Here is a 17,869-nt window from a genome sequence, read left to right as displayed (position 1 = left end):
GCATACACACCTATGATAAAATTTAATTTATAAATGAGCCACAGTAAGAGATTAGCAACAATAACTAATAATAAAATAGAAAAACTATAAAAATAGACTGTAATAAAAGTTTTGTTAATGGGATCTCTCTCTCTCTCTCTTTCTCAAAATATCTTATTTTACTGTACTAACCTGTTTTCGGACCACAGTTGACTGCAGGTAACAGAAACCACAGAATGCAAAACCACAGATAAAGGGGGTACCGTACAGCCAGGAGAAATTTCTAGTATATAGGATAACAGATTTAGGTTCCAAAATAAAAACTCTTGTCAGGAAAAATAGATGAATTGAATCTAACAAAATGACTTTGGAAAGGGTGAGTTCTAAGGCCAGGCTGTTGCATACACAGTGAAACAGCACAGGCATAGGATAAGAAAGGGTTGAATTAACAATAGCCCACAGTCATCGACAGAGTCATATGGCCCCTGAAACACCCTATGGGATCTCAGGCCTCCCTTCCTTTCTCTCTCTCGCCCTCTCTGCCTTCCTTCTGTCCCCAAACACTGAGTGCTAGGAATATAAAGATAAAAAAGGGGTCGCTGCCCCCAGAGCTCACAGTAGGGGAGGGGAGGTAGCCCTGTAGACAGGGAGTTGCACTACTGTGCTGTGGATACTAGGGATGAAAGTGAGAACCAGCACCATGGAAGCGTAAAGAGAGTAGCGACAGGTGGCGAGGGTGGGTGGGGCCTGGGTGGGTGGGGCCCAAGCTCAAGCAGAGGGAAGAGTGTGCACATGTGTCCTCGGGAGGGAGCCACATGACAATGCAAGGTGTCTGCGGAGTGCAAAGGACTAGGAGAGAGAGGCAAGCCGAGGCCAACCCTCGGGATTCCCCAGACCTGGCCTAAGAGCTGGGACTTCATTCTACCTGGATCTGGGGTCAGGAGAGGCCGTATCCTGTAATATGCTGGTCACTCAGAACACACTGGGAGGAGAACACTTCGGGAAGAATGCAAAGTAACGAGAATGCTGTTAGAGAAGAGCAGTCAGTGCCCTTTCTATCCCTTTCTATACCTTTCCTTTCTTACCTTGGAATATTTAACCTAGTGGAGAAGAGATTTAGAGGAGAAGAGGAGGGAATCATGTCTCCAAATATCTGGAAAAACAGTCACATTGCAGAAAAATGAGACCTGTGTTGTTGGAGGAAGAATTAGTAACAATCATAATATTACCAGGTAATATTTATTGAGAGCTTACTATGTGCAGGCAGTGTCCAAGCACTTTATCTGCATTAACTTATTAAATCCTTCCGACAGCCTTACAAGATAACTCCTGTAATTATCTCCAATTTATAGAAGAGGAAACAGAATCACTTGGAGGTTAATTCAATTGCCATAGGACTCAAACGAGGAGATGGCAGAGCCAGGGTTTGGACCCAGACAGTCTGGCCTAGAGTCACTCTGATGACTCTCCAGATTCGGAACAAACAGCTAGAATCTATGAAAAGGCAGAAACTTCTCCTTCTACTTCTTCCTCCTCTTCTTCCCATCTTCTTGTCTTCCTGAAATCTACCACTACCTGTCAGACTGGACTACCTGGAGAGACGCAAGCTCCCCACTATTGGAGACAGTGGCTAGGGCACTACCACAGTGGCACTGCTCAGGTATCAGAGCTCAAAGAAACAGATTGATATACATTATCTTGAAAGCCCCTCTGGGCCTGAGCTGTTGTGGTTCTGGGATTGTCTGACACAGGAGTGTGAACACTTCAGGGAGCCAGGTGGTTGTGTGGGTTACCCAGTGACTCAGCTTGGCAGAAATCTGCATGGGAACTCTGCTCCCCATGTGCCTCTTAGATCTGCTGACTCCATCAGAAAATAGACCAGTTTTCACTCCTGCATGCACTGCAGGAGCTGGCCCAGCTTGGAGAGTGGAGCCAGCATCACTTCTGCCTAACACATGAAGCTGCAAAATTGCCACTGAGGTTCTGAGAGTGAGTCTTTATTGACCATAAGAAAGAGCGCGGTGAAAGCTACGCAGCAGGATAATTGCTTCCCGGGGAGGACAGGGGTGGCTGGGTAGAGGAGAAACAGGCCGTCCTCACACTGGAGCATGGAGCTTGTAGGGCTCACATCTCAGAGTGCTCTCTAAATCCAGCTCCAACCCACTCGTTATTGGCCCTCACTCAAATGCCTTCTGAATTTCTCTTTCAGGGTGCCTTGGGGATTGACCAATTAAGAGTTATTATCATTCTTTATTACCCTTACCTGAAACCCTAACTAGCTAATTTTTTCCTTTTATACTAAGGATGCCTTATAGATGAATAAATACATACATATATGAACACTCAATACCATATATACGACACTGTAGGCAGTGTATGGGTGCACACACACCGCTTCCATGTTCTGACTGTTCATCTGTCTGTAGTCATGTCCACATGTATGTACATAGCTATGCATGTATTTGTTTATATTCTTAGCTCCCTGCAGGCTGACGTAGCACCACTGTCTATCAATAACTACTCTCAAAAAAGACTATTTGCAGAATTGCCAAATGTTGGACTTGGAATGAAACTGCTTTATTTTAAAGTGAGAAAACTGAGGCCCGTATAGGGGTTGTTGACTTGGAATGAAACCTAGGTTGTAGGTATTTTCAGATGGCTTTAGAGGTATAGTTTTCAAGCCAGCTGCAAATTAGGACCTCCTGCAGAGCTCTTAAAAATATCAGTGTAGGGCCCCATCACAAAAAGATTCTGATTTAATTGGTCTGTGATAGGCTCCAGACACTGGTATTTTTATAAAGTTCCCCAGGGGATGCTATATAGTACAGCAAGTTTGTTAATCACTGGCTTAGAGACCTAGAGTGTTGCAAACCAACCCGGGTGGCACCTACTCCCCTGAGGACCCTTCTGACTTCTGAGACAGGGTCAGGAGACATAGCATTTCTCTAGGCTGCTGGGCCTGGGAGAATCTTGGATCCATGAGAAAGGTAAATACCTCTTCCTGTACATAAGAAAATCTAAGAATAATCACCACCACGAGGATGGAAATGCAGGTAGAAAGAGCCTCCTAAAGCATTCAGGGCACAGCTATACAGTGTGAGCATAAGGGATGTTCATTTCCTCTGGACACTTACAGTGGGAAACTCCAGTCAATGGACTAAAAGAATATGGGTGTACAGGGAACAACACACAGTGTGAGCTCCCCGACACTGTGTAGTACCCGAGGGGAGCAGATACGTTGCTTCGGTTAACCATGTGTTTGTATTATTCCAGGAGCCCCAAATTGGGGTGTGATGAATGGATAGCAAATCAAAGCGGTTCTCAAAGGGAAGGTTATCTTAGATCTGTTCTGAAATGTGAATCCCCACAGAGGTCAGATGAGCAGCATTTACCTTATTCAAACTCACTGTCTGGAGGAAATTCTTCCCTGGTCTTACCTACAGTGCTCTCCCTTGGCCTTTCTTCGCCCTCTAGTTCTGTATAGAAGGCAGGACATAAAGCAGATGGTTAAGCCAGAGGAGGTGACAGTGGTGCTAAGAATCAACCAATAACTTAAATGACATAAGACCATAATCCCAATGCCAAGTACTCACACCAGCTTTTAGCATCCTGCATGTGACTGAAGGCACATTGGACATCCTGAGCTGGTTCATGGTGAGGGCTAACGGGGGTACCCAAGGCAGCACTCTGACTTTCTAGAACACAGTGCCAGGGTGTACTCCTCCCACAGAATCCCATCTCAACGCAGAGACTGAGGGCTAGTTGCTTTCTTACTATCACGTCTTCATTTGCACAAGAGACTAGAGGCTGTGTCTGTGGGTCTTTGCCCTTGCTTCTGATACTCCTGTTGGTGCTTTGAATTTGTTAAAAAGGATGGCAAGTCAAGTCAAACCAGGATGATTGTGCTAGGTCTTTGGTCTTATCCTTTAGTCGCCATTGTATTTCTAGCTGCTAAAACAATGCACAGAATATAGTAGGAACCCAGTAAACATTTGCCAGTGATTGAACAAATGGACAAATAAGCAACTCGATAGATCTTGTATTGGAATTAGAGTTTGGTGACACTTCCATGAGCAAAGGAGGCACCACTGGAGAGCAAATTTAAATGAGGAAGTGAAGCCCAAACCAGCTGGTGTTTTGATCAGTTTTTTATTACTGCAAAGGGCACTACTCTCACAGAAGCTAAAAAAAAATCAAATTCAGTAACCTAAGATGTCCTTAGTAACAGAGCTGAAGAATGTGTTTTCCAATATTTGATTTCTTAGCTTGACAGTCTCTCTTGAAATAATGTCTTCTCAGCAATGAAAATGTGAATCTTTGTTAGTTTGTTTTGCAGTTTGCAAATGACTTACAGAGCTCTTCTGGCAGGGTTTCTGTTTTTCCTCTTGCAAATAAACAAAAGGCCTTTTCTCTAATATGACTTAAGTGAGGGGGATTCTGTGATCTCCCATCATGATTTTGGAAGGAGGTGAAAAGGAGAGGCATGTAGAAAGAGACCGAGAAAACCTGGAACAAGTGCAGTGTAGAAGCTGAGGAAAAAGGGGGAAAGAGGCAAAGATAAATTAGAATTGGAAAAAGAGAGTGACAGATACAGAAGAGCGGAAGATGGTGATCAGCAGGCTCCCAGGTGCCCTGACTGGGGATGGCTGAGCCCAGCCCTGGCCCACTGGCACTCCATCCCGCCTGTTCTGCTGTGTCATCTGGGCTCCTTGTGACCTGGAAGACAGACTTTCCCTCCTTCTCCCAGGCAAGCCTGCACGACGCGGAGCAACCCCTGCCAGCCTGACCTAGATCTGTCAACTGATCAATTACTTTTTCCATAGAGGAGATGGAAAAATGAAAGGCATAAAGAAAAGGAGAAAGAGAAAGAGGAGAACAGAGAAGGAGGGGAGAGGGAAAAAAGAGAGAAAAAAGGGCGAGAGAGAATGAGAGGGAAAGTGGATGAACTCCTATATCTTTTTAGTTTTAGGAGCCAGCTTAATCCTGAAGGTTGCATAAATAAATAAATACCAACATACGTAAAAGAAAACATAAGGCTTCCAGAGGTTACAGACCAAAATCATAGTCAAAGCAGAGAACAGAGCTCTCTTTCCTACCCTTTGTCAATCAGATCTGAGCTGTTACTTCCCACTGAAACTCCTGCCTCTAGCTGCCATCTTCCCCCGTGCTCCTCCTCTCTGCCATCACAATGTGGGCACTGCACCCCACGAGAAGCCTCCTTTTACAAATGGATGGGAGGCATGCTCCCTGCAAGTTTCCTCTGAAGTCCCTCTGCCCCTCCTCCCCACACTCTCCAGTGGGTTGAAGCACCCACCACCAGGGCGGAGGCGGCCCTGGGAGGACTGCTGCAATGGCACCCTATCCAACCTGTATGCCATCGATGCCCTGATTTTTGCATGTCTTCATTTTTTACGTTTAGTTTGTTTTATTGAATTTCAAATGACTATAGACATAAAGTAAACACGTAACAAGCCAATAGAGCAGAAAGGAAGTAAACTGCAGAAATACAACCAGTCTCAGCATGGAGTTCCACTTAGCACCACATGTTTGGAGTGTTACAAGCATTAATGAGTCCTTACAGCACCCAGGGGAGCTGCTCCCCAGCCTGGTGGGCAGGTGGGGAGACAGGCTCACAGAGGGAAAGATTTTTCCCTACAGAAAATGTAGGGGACTGAGTTCAGATGCACATGTTCCCCACCGAGCTGTGCTCAGGCCACTAGAACTGGCTTGAAATGTGGAGGCTGTGTGCATCGCATGGTTGAAGTCTGCAGGACCTCTGCTGAGGCTACATATAAAGCAGCACTTTTTGGTTTTGTTTTATTTTTTTGCATCTTGAGCATTCTAGTTGGTGGATGGAAGCAGACTGTGAGCTCCAAACCAAAAAACTTGGAAAAGAGCCAAACCCCAGGTCTGCAAGACTTATCCAAAAGGTGTTTCCACCATGAGTGGACTGTAAGAGTGCTGAAATCTTTCCAGTATGTGTTCCTGGCATATGCTGGACTCGTGTATCCCATATTGGTTCAGAAATTCTGCCACTTGGCATATTGAGAGAGCTCACTTCATCCCAAGGGATAAACTGTGGCTAAAACCAACACTGGTTTGTTTGACCCATTTGTGACAAGTGGCCAGTTCCAGCACCACTAGACTGCGTGCATGAAGAGGGTAGGTCCCAGGGAACTGCCACAGGTAATCTAGAGGGGAGAACCTCACGCAGGGAGCAAGAGAGACACATGGATTCTGGGGCTACAAGAGATGTGTACTGAGAAGAACAGAAGTCAGGGGCTAAACATCACAGCTGATAAGAAGGCATTCCTGGGCTTATATTTGGCTTTAAAAGAACCACAGAAGGCAGAATCAGCACCAGGACCAGGCTTTGCACCTGGTAACTAAAGCTGCAGTTCCAAGAGTGGCCTTCACACAGCGAGGCCTGCTGGCTGTGGCTGGTGTCATCCCTTGAGCCAACGCTCAGAGGCCCATTTCTCTTAGAGGGTTGCCACCCAGGAGGAAGGGTGAGGGCGGGCTGCATTGGCAGGGCTAGCACTTGCCCGGGTTGGCAGCTCCGAGCGCGGCCACACGTTGTGAAGCTCCGCTGCCCTGCTTGTCTTTGCTGTGCTTCCACATGCTTACAACGCCCACATGAGGCCCGGGGCCCGTCACCCCAAATCGACTTTTCCACCTTGCCAGTGAGCACTGCTGTGGTTTCATCTGCCTCCCTCTCATGTCAGCAGCACTGGCCAGCTCAGGCTGCCACCGGCACCCAAGTGTTTACTGTGAGTGGCAGGAGCGTGGCTGGAGTGCCCAGCCCCGAGTGGTGCCCATGTCCTCGGCACTGTGCAAAGGAGAGTGTGGACTGAGCCGTGTCACCTTTCCCTGCTCCTCTGCCTTGTCTGTGTCTCAAGGAAGGGATACGCTGGTATGGGACGTGAGGAGATGAGAGAAAACTGGACACAGAGAGGAGTCCAGCCACACTCATCAGAAAGTGTTAAAAGGAACAATAATCCTTCGAAGGAGAAATGGTTGGGTTTCTAGAAAGAAAAGCTGCAGCAAAACCAGCCGCTCCCTTTAGATCCTCACAGGGGAAGGTGGGCGGCGTGCTGAAAAGGACGGTTCTGATCCAGTGTCCTTGCTCCTGCTCGTGTGGAAGGGGCGCCTCTGGTGAATCGGTTCTGCTGCATCTCAGGGCTAGAGCCCCAGGGAGCTAATCACTCCCTCCTGCCAGCCTGTCACTAAGCAGTGCTGATTCCCCCAGAACACCCCCCTAAGCTGGATCATGGTGCTGGTCGGGTTGGGGGAAGGAGCCGGTGAGAGAGGGGCCCTTAACCTGCCACGAGCCCCAGACAGACACCTTTTCAAGAGGCAGGAAACACAGGAAGTAGCAGCTCTGGGAAAAGCCAGCTTAAAACAAAAACAGAGGAGAAGAAAAAATTGCCTTGGAGTGTGTACTGCATTCTAACTAGTCCCATCGGGTCAACGCAATAGGGGGGATTATTGCAGGCAAGACCTGGGCCGCCTCAGTAATTCTGCAAGTTTGATAAGAGATGGTGGCAGACTCCAGCTTCCTTCCCCTGAAAGAGAAAACACACACCACCTTTGCTGCATCTGACTGGCGGGTGGTATGGGGGTCTGCAGGGGTCATTCTGCCTTAAAATTGGGCAGTCTCGCTCTGTGATGACACACCGAAGCCTGTGCAGAGCTGCCTGGAGGTGGGCAGCACACCTAAGGCCACTGTTCTCCTTAGGAAATTCAGGTTTGGTGGAATGTGACGAGGTCCGAGATAGCCCCGATGCCACCAGCCCCACCCCAAGATAGGAACAAGCCACCAAATCGGGTTTCACCCTGGGGATGTTTCCAGCACCTCTTTCCACTCATCTGTTCAGGGACCATCCAAAGTATGAGCAAATATTATGCTTCCCTGAATTGATTCCTGATGAAAAAAAGTCACGCATGCTAATTTATATGTAAATTCAGTACAGCCCTGGGGCTCCTGTCGTGCAGCCAGTATGGTTGTTGGTGGCGGAAGTTTGGTCATTGTCTCCAGTTTGATGTTATAGATAGAAGACACAGAACTCAGGACAGATGGGAATTACTGAGGACTTGAGACCTCCCCTCTTCCTTCCTCTGACCCCTCACTCTACCCCTTGCCTAGTTAGTTTTCGTTTCCGTGGTTAGCACCCTAGAAGTTGTTTCCCTGAAGGTGCCTGGTCCTGAACTCAGTTTCCCCTCTGCCAGTGTTAGGGCTGTGATCTCACTGTGTGAGTCTCTGTGTACCCAGAAGAAGCATGGGCACACATGTACACACATACGTGTGCAAACATATGCGCACACACATGCACACCCTCCCAATGCTGCTCCACATTACATAAGAGGAGTCAATCAAGGAGGCCTCCAAGTTGACTCCCCTCACTTTTACACCCACCAATGCCTTGGGGAGATCAGAGAGATCCTAAGGCCCGTGCCCCCAAGGCTTGGTGCAGCAGACAGCGTCAATCAGTCCAGATGCCCCTGCTCGATCCACATCCTGCACTTCCTCATCATTCAACAGCAATCCCTCCTGTCCCCCATCTTCCTCCTTGAGCCACAGCCAAGGATGCACACACATTAGATTCCTTCCAGCCTGGTTCCTCTGCCCATTGCAGCCTATGTCAGGGGGACAGTGGCAGTCCCCAAAGCCCAACCTCAGGGAAGGGTCAGCAGGACTAGAGCTCAGTATTCAGTCATGGTCACAAGAACTCCATATTGCAGTGGGAGAGGAGAGTGGGGTGTGTGAGACTCCTTGTCCTTTTTCACTCAAACAGAACTTTCCTCTTGGGAATACAACTGCGTAGGACTGAGTCTGCCTCCCTTGGGCAGGCTGCTCCTGGAGAGCCCTCCTGGACCACCCAGGGAAAGTTCCTCTGCCTATCTCCATCCCTATGAGTGCAGGCATCTTTCATGTGCAAGAGGCAAACTAGATGCCCTGAAGGACAGGGTGGTGGGAACAAGCAGGTTAGCAGATAATTCTGCTGCTGGAAGGAACGTGAGCGAGGGGAGAGGAGGTGGGGGCCACACGGTGCAGCAAATGGACTGAAGGTGGAGGCAGATCCCCAAAGCACCCGTACACAGCACAGCCGACATCAGCGCGCACAGCCAGAGAGCAAGTGCCCTGGACCACAACCCCCAGCTCAGCTTCCCAGCCGAGAAATAAACAGAAAATTAACATTCAACTCTTCACGCCTCTCTCCCTTCAACTTAGAAAAGCTTTCCCAAATTTCTAGCCCTGTGCTCCCACTCCTTTTTATCTGCTTGAACCAGCACTGCTCCCCCGCCACAAACACACCCCCAGACACATTTCAAACTAACACAGTGGCCCACCACGGCTGCAAATGGATTCATCCCGTGGAGCTGGATCGCTGACCAGAACCTCACAGGGGGCATGATTATTTCTAGCCCACATTTTGCCATTTGCTCCTTTTAGAAGCTCTGCAAGTTCACCTGCTAATACTTAAAGTTTCCTCTCGTAATTTCATCCCAGCTGCAAGAGCAACGCATTAGCAGCCCTGCTGCCCTCCAAGTCTGTGATTTCCCCCTGCTTACATGTGTGCTCTGCTCTGTATGTACGTGAGAGCGTGCATGAAGCCAGGGAGCCCAGCACATCACCACGGACCTCACCGGAGCACCAAACACATTTTACTTATGCATATACATTCCCCTATTCCAGTAGCAGCCAGAATCCAATCAATATTCTCAACCTGGTAGGGAGAATGAAGTCCCAGCCATGCTGCTTAAACGCTCTCTCCTCCACCTGCAAACGGCGCAACACAGCCGACTGGGGGAGTCTGCGAATCCTATGAAGCTCACTGTAAGATTCCAGGGTCTACTGTAGACAAATCAATAATAGCAAGATCTTACCTTGGAAGAGACACAGAGCAGCCAGACCCGTGAAGATTGCCCAAGAGATAGAATTGTGCATTTTTGCCTGGATGGTTTTCATGATTTTTTTTCTTCTTTTTCTTCTTTCTTGTCAGGTTCAGTTTTTTTTTTTTTCTTTCTCTCTTTCCTGATAGATAATGTTGCTTTCAAGCTCGTGCAAGGAGATTTAAATCCACTGTTTTCCTGAAGGACACCACAAGAAAGCTGAGGGTGTGAGAGAGTATGACTTCTCCGTAATTATCTCCACTCATACTCTGGCACTGAGACACATTGTACGAGCTGGCCCTGGACAGCCCTCCTACAAGCTGCAATCATTGGTTCTAATCCAAGGATTGACAGAGCTACAACACACACGCGCAGGCACACACACACGCACGCACACACACATGCGCTCGGCTCAGGAATCATTTACTGGGCAAATCAAGCAAGCTGATTAAAGAGACAGGAGCCTGGAGAGATAGAATGATAAATGCCACTTTACCCCTTCTATATTACTTTCATTTTTTAAACTGACAGTCTCAGAGCCCCAAGCTTCAGAAAATCCCTTTCCCCCTGACATTCTCTGGCCTCCTGAACTCAGATTCCCTTTGCACTGGAAAAATCCCATAGCCAGCAATGGCTTACAGGAAAATTTTAAATGGACATTTTCATGCTCCGTGAAACTTGCAAATATGAGTCAAATTTCATTCTTTGGTACCTATTTTCCTCTCTGATGGAAATATCATTCAATGACAGATATTTTTTTCTCTCTCTCATCAATGAGTCCACTTAGTTGCTTTGAAAATAATAAAGAACTTTCTATTTTCTTCTCCTGTCACTCCTGTTTCAGTATACCTTTATTATCTCTATTTTTCATTCACTTTATTTCCTAAAGTCATCCATGTGTGTGTGAAACCATGAAAGGAATAAAGCATCTGAGATTCAAGGAGAAGGTCTGCAGTTTAGTTATGGAGAAACTTCTCTAAAAGACAAGAAGATATGAGCTTATTCCAGATGCCTGTCAATCTACATCCACTAGAAAGAATAATTTAAGTGCTCATGGTTTCAACTGCAGCAAGACAGATTTAAGTTAGACATGCTGAAGGACTTTCTGAGTGTAGACTTTTTGTGTAGTAATAAAATGTCCTCAGAGAGTTATAGACATCCATCTCGTTGGTGATAGGTAAGAAAAAAATCCTTCTTAAAAGATCTAATTCTAAGGCCTGGGGAGTTGATGATTTTAATTTGGGGCTTTCTTTTCTCGGAAGTGCTTTATATGACGTGAACAAAAATTCTGAAAAATTTAGCCCCTCACAGAAACGTCCGTAACTGATTCGGACAAATTCATACTCCCACTACACCTTGACATGCATTTTTGAAATATTCTTCTTGACCCCCACAGCTAATTGTTATACTTCCTTGTAACTCCCACAATAATTTGAATTTATATACCATATTCTTGAACTGCATAGAACAAGAACTCACTGTCTGTTTACATTTATGGGCACAGAGTTGAAATGGAAACAGCACTGCCATTTTGCACAAGTCTAAGAGAGAGGTGCCATTCGCCTCATGCTGTCAGTAAATGAGAACAGCACCCCCTGCAGGTGTGTGACACACTGACCCTGTAGTGGAAGGGTGCTGGTGGTCTGGAGACCCCAATCCTAGTAGTCTCAGCTCCGCACAACCGAGGGACTGTGGGCAGGTCATTTTAGCTCTTTGAACCTTGGCATCTTGTCTGTAAAATTAGAGAACTGGAATAATTTCTAAGGGCCCTTTCAATTTTAAAGGTGTTTTATGTTAACCGGTGGGTCTTTTTTCCCTGTCATTAACTTGTAATTCACATGTCCATCAAAATGTCCTTGCTATTGTGAGCTCCCAATGGACAAGAATTTTATCTAAAGATGAGTCTTTTTGTGCAGTTACCAGCATAGTTACCCATGTAATTAAATGACCCGGGACAACTGTGACAGCAGGTGACAACAGTGCAGTACAGAAGGAAGGCAGCTTCCTTTCATACCATCTCACTTCTATCCAGAGCGAGGATAAAGACTGTGGGTTATTGATAAGTCTTCAGTTCCAACCTAGAGAGGCAGAGACACCAACACTTGTAAATGTCCCCACCCTATACTACAAAAAATCCATACATTCACCTATTTTTACTAAGCTCGCATGTATGTAACAACAATAAGAAACTAATCATCATAGTCAACATTTAGTGAGCATTTGCTATGTGCCAGACATAATACTAAGTGTTTTGCATGCGTTTTTCTCATTAAGTCCTCACAAGCTGTGAAGCATTGCTATTGTCATCCCCATTTGATAGACAAGGACATCAAAGCTCAGATGAAACGTGTCCGCAGTGTTAAGGAATGGGGCCAGGATTTGAACCTAACTAGGTATTTGTCTTCCAGTTCAACCTCAAAAGTAACATCTGTGCTAAAACTGTGAGGGATTCAGATATCTTTCAGACACCCTTACATATAATCTTTTTGCTATTTTTAATGGCATATGGTATTACAAATTAATAAGCGTTATAAAACAACGAACATCGATAGAGGAGATATACAAAAACCCATATACTGCTTCTAGTATTGACTTAGTTGCAAATGGTTAGTACATATAATTAATTTTATCATTAGCACATGATAGATGGCCATTCTCTATGATAGTTTTTTTTTAAGTTCTCTGAAGATGGTGGGAGTCATGCTGTACCTCAAGAGTGAGTAGAGACTAAGGCAAGAGAAGACTACTGCAGGCAGAAGATACCACCAGTTAGAAATTAGACTTGGAAATGCACCAGGCAAATTTGGTGTTCTAGAGACACGTCTGAAGTCCCACATCTTACCATGCTATGCTGCAGTGAAATTTTGCACAGATTAAAAAAGAAATAAAACCTGGCACCATGTCCGCTCCTTAGTAGTTACTTTCTACACACAGGCAATGTAACCATGGCTGATGGAGGGCAGGGCAGGCACAGACACTGGTGGCTTGTTGACTGAGAGCGCAGACTGCGGCCGCATCTCACTGGGTCCAAGTCCCCGCCCTGCCCTCTAGGGCTATGGGATTTGGGCTGAATCATGTCAACTGCACATCTGAAATGTGGAGAGCAATCACACCCCCATCCCAACCATACCCATACATCACAGCCGTTAGCTAATTTTCATTTAATATTTTACAATTTTAACCAAATTGAGGCTGATGTGGGCTACCATGTACAATTGGGAGAAGCCATCTATGCTTGGGAACTAAGTAGTAGTTTCAGAATTGTGCTTTGTGCATTCACCGAGGCAAAATATATCCTCAGGGATTGCCGAACTGAAAGCCTAATTTGGGATCCAAGTGCTGCTAAATGCTAAACTATCTGGAGACCTATATCTCTTTTGACGCTTGAATTTACCACATGTAGTAAAATTCCCAACGGCCTTCATGTTTTGCAGAAGCACACAGTTAGCCTCTTTCTAGAGAAGGCATCTCTTCCTCTCCTTTGTCATGGGGTTTAACACAATGTTACCAATACAGGCCTGTTGGAACATCTGGCAGCTTGTTGCTGTAATTGCAGATTGAAAAGCTGACCTTGGGCTGCGCACAGAAGGGCTGTGTTCGGCCAGGCCTGCTCCTCACCTGCCGGCCACACCCTCCACTTCCCATGTGAGGCTCAGTTCTACCTGGCCTTAGTGCTGGGATCTCTACTGCTGCAGGTGCACCAAACCCTGGGCAGCTTGGCCTTCCATTTCAGGGTGGCCTGTGGCTATGGTTAGGGATTTCTGTGACTAGAAGTGAGGCAATGACTAAGGAACCTCTGATTGGGGGAAGCCTTGATTAGAGGGTACACTTTGAAATCACAGTTCCTTACTCAACAGTCAGAGCTGCTTCCTGTGAGGTAGAGGTTCAAAGGCTCCTCACCAGGTGTCTGCAGGACTCACGTGGCCCCTTGCACTGGCCACATCCATGGTGTGTACCATTATCCAAGTTCATGGGTCAGCTGCTTTACAGAAGAGGATGAATGGTACTAAGACAAAATTAATGTAGAAAACGGACCTCAAATTCTATGCAGAATGGTATTCTCTCACCATCCACACTCTTTGAAGTTAAGAGAATCTTGCTATAAAAATGATTTTTCTGTTTGCAGATAAGAAATAAGCAAAGGACATAAGAAATAGGAAGTAAAGAAGAGGAAACAGATGGGGTCTTTAACTTCGAAGAAGAGGGCAGCCAGGATTGCATTTCATAGACCTCTCATCATCAGGTAGCTTCAGATTCTGCACTGTGTGAGATGAGCTAGGACAAACAGGAATTGATTCTCTGTAAACTGCCCCCATGCACACCTGTCACCTTGCCCAGTGATAGACAATACATCCAGTAAGGTCACTGTGGGGCCTGCTGCCCCACTGTCCAAATCCCAGCTGAACCTCAGAGAGGGGCTGAACAACCACATGCACATGCAGGCCAGGCCCCGAGGACTGGCAGACAGCATGCCACCACGAGGACGAGGAGGAGGCAGGGAGGGGGGTGTGGAGGCAGTGTTTTTTATTTCTCTCAGCTATTATGGAAAGAACTGCGGGAGCTTAAATCTAAAGAGCAGCACTGAAATAATGTTCAGGACTTAACAAAAGCTGCTGCTCTGCTGTCCACCTGCTGTGGCCTGCCTCTGCTGAGGCTCTGTGCGGCCGCTGAGCTTGGAGTTCCAGATGTGTGCAGGAGCCCTGCCTCCAGGGAGGGGAAAGATGGCCAGCCCTCTGCACATCTGGGATTGAGCAGGGTTTAGCCTTGACTCGTGGTGTCACTTGAGGGAGGGCAAAGGCTGGGGTGGGAAAAAGGCAGCCTCCCACTTTTTAAAGGGACATTCATGGTATTTGAAAGGTGGAGACTTTAGGGGGTGATTGGATCGTGAGGACTGTGCCCTCGTGAATGGGTTATTCATGGACTAATGGGTTAATGTGTAATGGGTCATCAAGGGGGTTTATAAGGAGAGCAAGTGAACATGTAAGAGTTGACTTGCCTTCTTGCCATGGGATAACCTGGGTTGCTCAGGGACCTCCCACCAAGAAGAAGGCTCTCGCCAGATGTGCCCCCTGGACGTTGGACTTCCCAGCCTCCAAAACTATAAGAAATAAGTTTCATATTTTTATAAACTATCCAGTTTCAGATATTCTGTTATAAGGAAAAGCAAACTGTCTAATACAGTGTGGCTCCCCTATATGGCCACTTGTGTGAGAATGGAATGGGTCTAGGCACAGACAATATCTAGATTATGGGGGTCTGTTTGAGAATTTGACTTAGAGCAGCAAATTTCCTGATTTACTGATAATTTGCCTAAACTGATTTAAAAATGGAAGTATAATTCTTAACAGCACAAAGTTTAAGAACACAGAGATTTGAGTCTGAGGTCCTACAAAAGGAGAGCTTTTGTGTTTTCAAACTGAGTAATAGGCACAGTCATCTGGCATTGATTTCTGTAATTTATCACCATCATCTCAAAAAGAAGCAATGCAATATAGCTGTATAATGGAAAGAATTTAAGATTTAAAATCAGAAGACCTGGATTTGAGTCTAATTCCATTTACTGGTTTCAATCCTGGGATGCTCAATGTTCTTGTCTCATCTCTCTTCTCACTTTTAAAGTGGACATAGTACTATCAACTTCACAGAGTTATTGTGGATTAACAGAAACGAAGACCATGAACGTCCTGGTGTGATGACTAGCACACACATGCACTGGCTCCTTGTCTGTAGAACCAGCTTGCTGGAGAAACCACGTCAGTGTGCTGGTTGGTATTCCACAAGAACTCCACAGTTAGAGTCACTGCCTTCAGGATGCTTACTGCCAAAAAGTTTTCCCTGAGTCTGCAGTAGACTGGCTGGCCATCTGTTCTGGATTCCCAGCACACTGGAATCAGTTCCATGTGGTTTGATGGGTGCTGCTATACTCTAGGTGTAGGAGTGGACACAAACCCTGGCCTGGACAGCCTGTTTCTTCCCTGAGAGTTTTCGAGGTACTTTTGGGAAAGAGGCATTGCATCTGGGGACCGTCTTTCCTAACAAGCTAAGAAAGTCTACAAGAAAATGAAGGCCCCCCCCACAAAAAAGGGAAGTAGAACCATGAGGAGAGGATATTGGTGAAAGGAGAATACTTCACGCCTGAGGCCAGACACACACCCCTCAGAATTCCTGGTCCCTTTATTTGCTTAAGTTGGTTTGAGCTGAGTTTCTTTTCGTTGCAGCTGAAAGAATGTGGACTAGAAGGGTCCTTGTGGAGGGCCAGCGAGTGAAAATGTTCTTGCTTCGCTGCCCTCCCCATATGACTTTTCCCGATATATTGCAAATGTCTAGGTATTATATGAAGCTTGTGGGAGGCAGCATGCCTTAGGCAGAGAGGTAGGTGTCTGAGGCCCTTAATTTTTTTAAAAAAAATAAATAGCCAGTATTTTTATCAAATTGGAACTAAAAATAAAGTCATAGCTGTAGTCACCATGAAGCAAATCATCTTCTCCTCTAAAAGCTAGGGGTGCTTAGGGGAGGTAGAGTAAACCATAATTTAATGAACATCTCCTGGCTGAGTATTCTGTATGTGTCTTTTTATTTAGCCTTACAGTGTCCCTGGAAGGTGAACATTATTATCCTTAATGTGCAAGTAAGGAGGTAAACTAACTTACCCTCAGTTGCCCAGGTAGTGGTGGGTCAGGCCTTATCAACACCCAAGAGCCTACTTTTCCCCACACTTGGCTACACTTGAAGTGAAACTGAGATTCAAAGAGAAGAGAGCAGGGCAGGCTTGTGTGGTTAGCGAGAGCTATTAGAGAGACATTGGCCTTGATCAGCTTTGAATAAAGAAGGAGGGAGTTCATTCAGATTGAGGAGAATGCATGGCAAAGGGTTGGAGGTGAACATGATACTCTGTGGAAATCAGCACGATACAACTCAGGTGGGTTTGAGGCTGTGTGTTCAAGAGTACTGAGAGTTCATGTAGTCTGAGCCTGAAGTAGAGGGTCTTGAATGTCTAAGAGGAGTGAACTGAGTTTGAGAAGCATTGCTTCTGTTGATTCTGAGCAAGAAAGTGAAAGCAGGAGAGGGTGTTGTTTCTGGAGGTCAGCGAGGTGGCGTGTGCATGCAGAGTCAATCAGGTGGCTCCCTCAGAGAAGCCTCCCCCCACCCTCTGGGCTTGGACAGTTGCCCACCCAGTGCTATCCCCATCTGCCTGGGCAGATTGTGGGACAGCGGTTGAACCCCATTGGCTCCTGGGCTCTTTACAGTTCACACGCATGAGCAACCCTGTCACGCAGGCCCCCAGTAACCTCTTCTTTGCAGTTTGCTGCCCACCAGGAGGTTGAACAGAGCATAGTCCAATGGTGGGAGTCAGACTGGACTTAAAGGAAGGAGGAAAGATCCTTGGGGTGCCTGCAACAGACCCACATTGGGGCCGATGACTCAGCCTATTTGGCACTAAAGTGTCGTTTTGCTGCTTTTGTATACTTTTTTCCACGTTCGTGTCTGGTGTGGAGAGAGATGTATATATTTCTCAATCATTTGGCCTCATACTGTCTTAACACTATCTAAAGACATGCTGAACTCCACCAGCTGAATGTGGGGGAAGACTCTGAGATAAACCGAGTCCAAAACCCTTCTATCATTATCCCACACTGTCGCTATACACTGAAACGTGGTGTCCAGAGAAGGGTAACCCCATGCTTGGGTTCATGAAGCAAAACTGAGAGTAGAATCAACTCATCTAGCTCCTTGTCCAGTGTTGTTTCTTTTATTCCAGAATGCATCTGGATGCCTTGTTCAAAGTTTGATTGAACGGCCGCTTGTGGAGCCACCTCTCCCCAAGAAATCTACTCTGGCTTGTTTATTTACCCAAAATTGTACTCTTTGTAACTGAAGTTCTAAGCTCTTGAAAATGAAATCATACCTGGAAGGGATGGACAAATCAGGCTGTTGTCCATCACTGAAAGCTCAGAGTGAAGGGGTCTCAGTGTCTTTATAAAGCATAGGTTATGAA

Source organism: Cynocephalus volans, chromosome 4 (genome assembly GCF_027409185.1).
Source record: "Cynocephalus volans isolate mCynVol1 chromosome 4, mCynVol1.pri, whole genome shotgun sequence".
NCBI lineage: Eukaryota > Metazoa > Chordata > Mammalia > Dermoptera > Cynocephalidae > Cynocephalus > Cynocephalus volans.
This window is presented reverse-complemented; position numbering follows the sequence as displayed.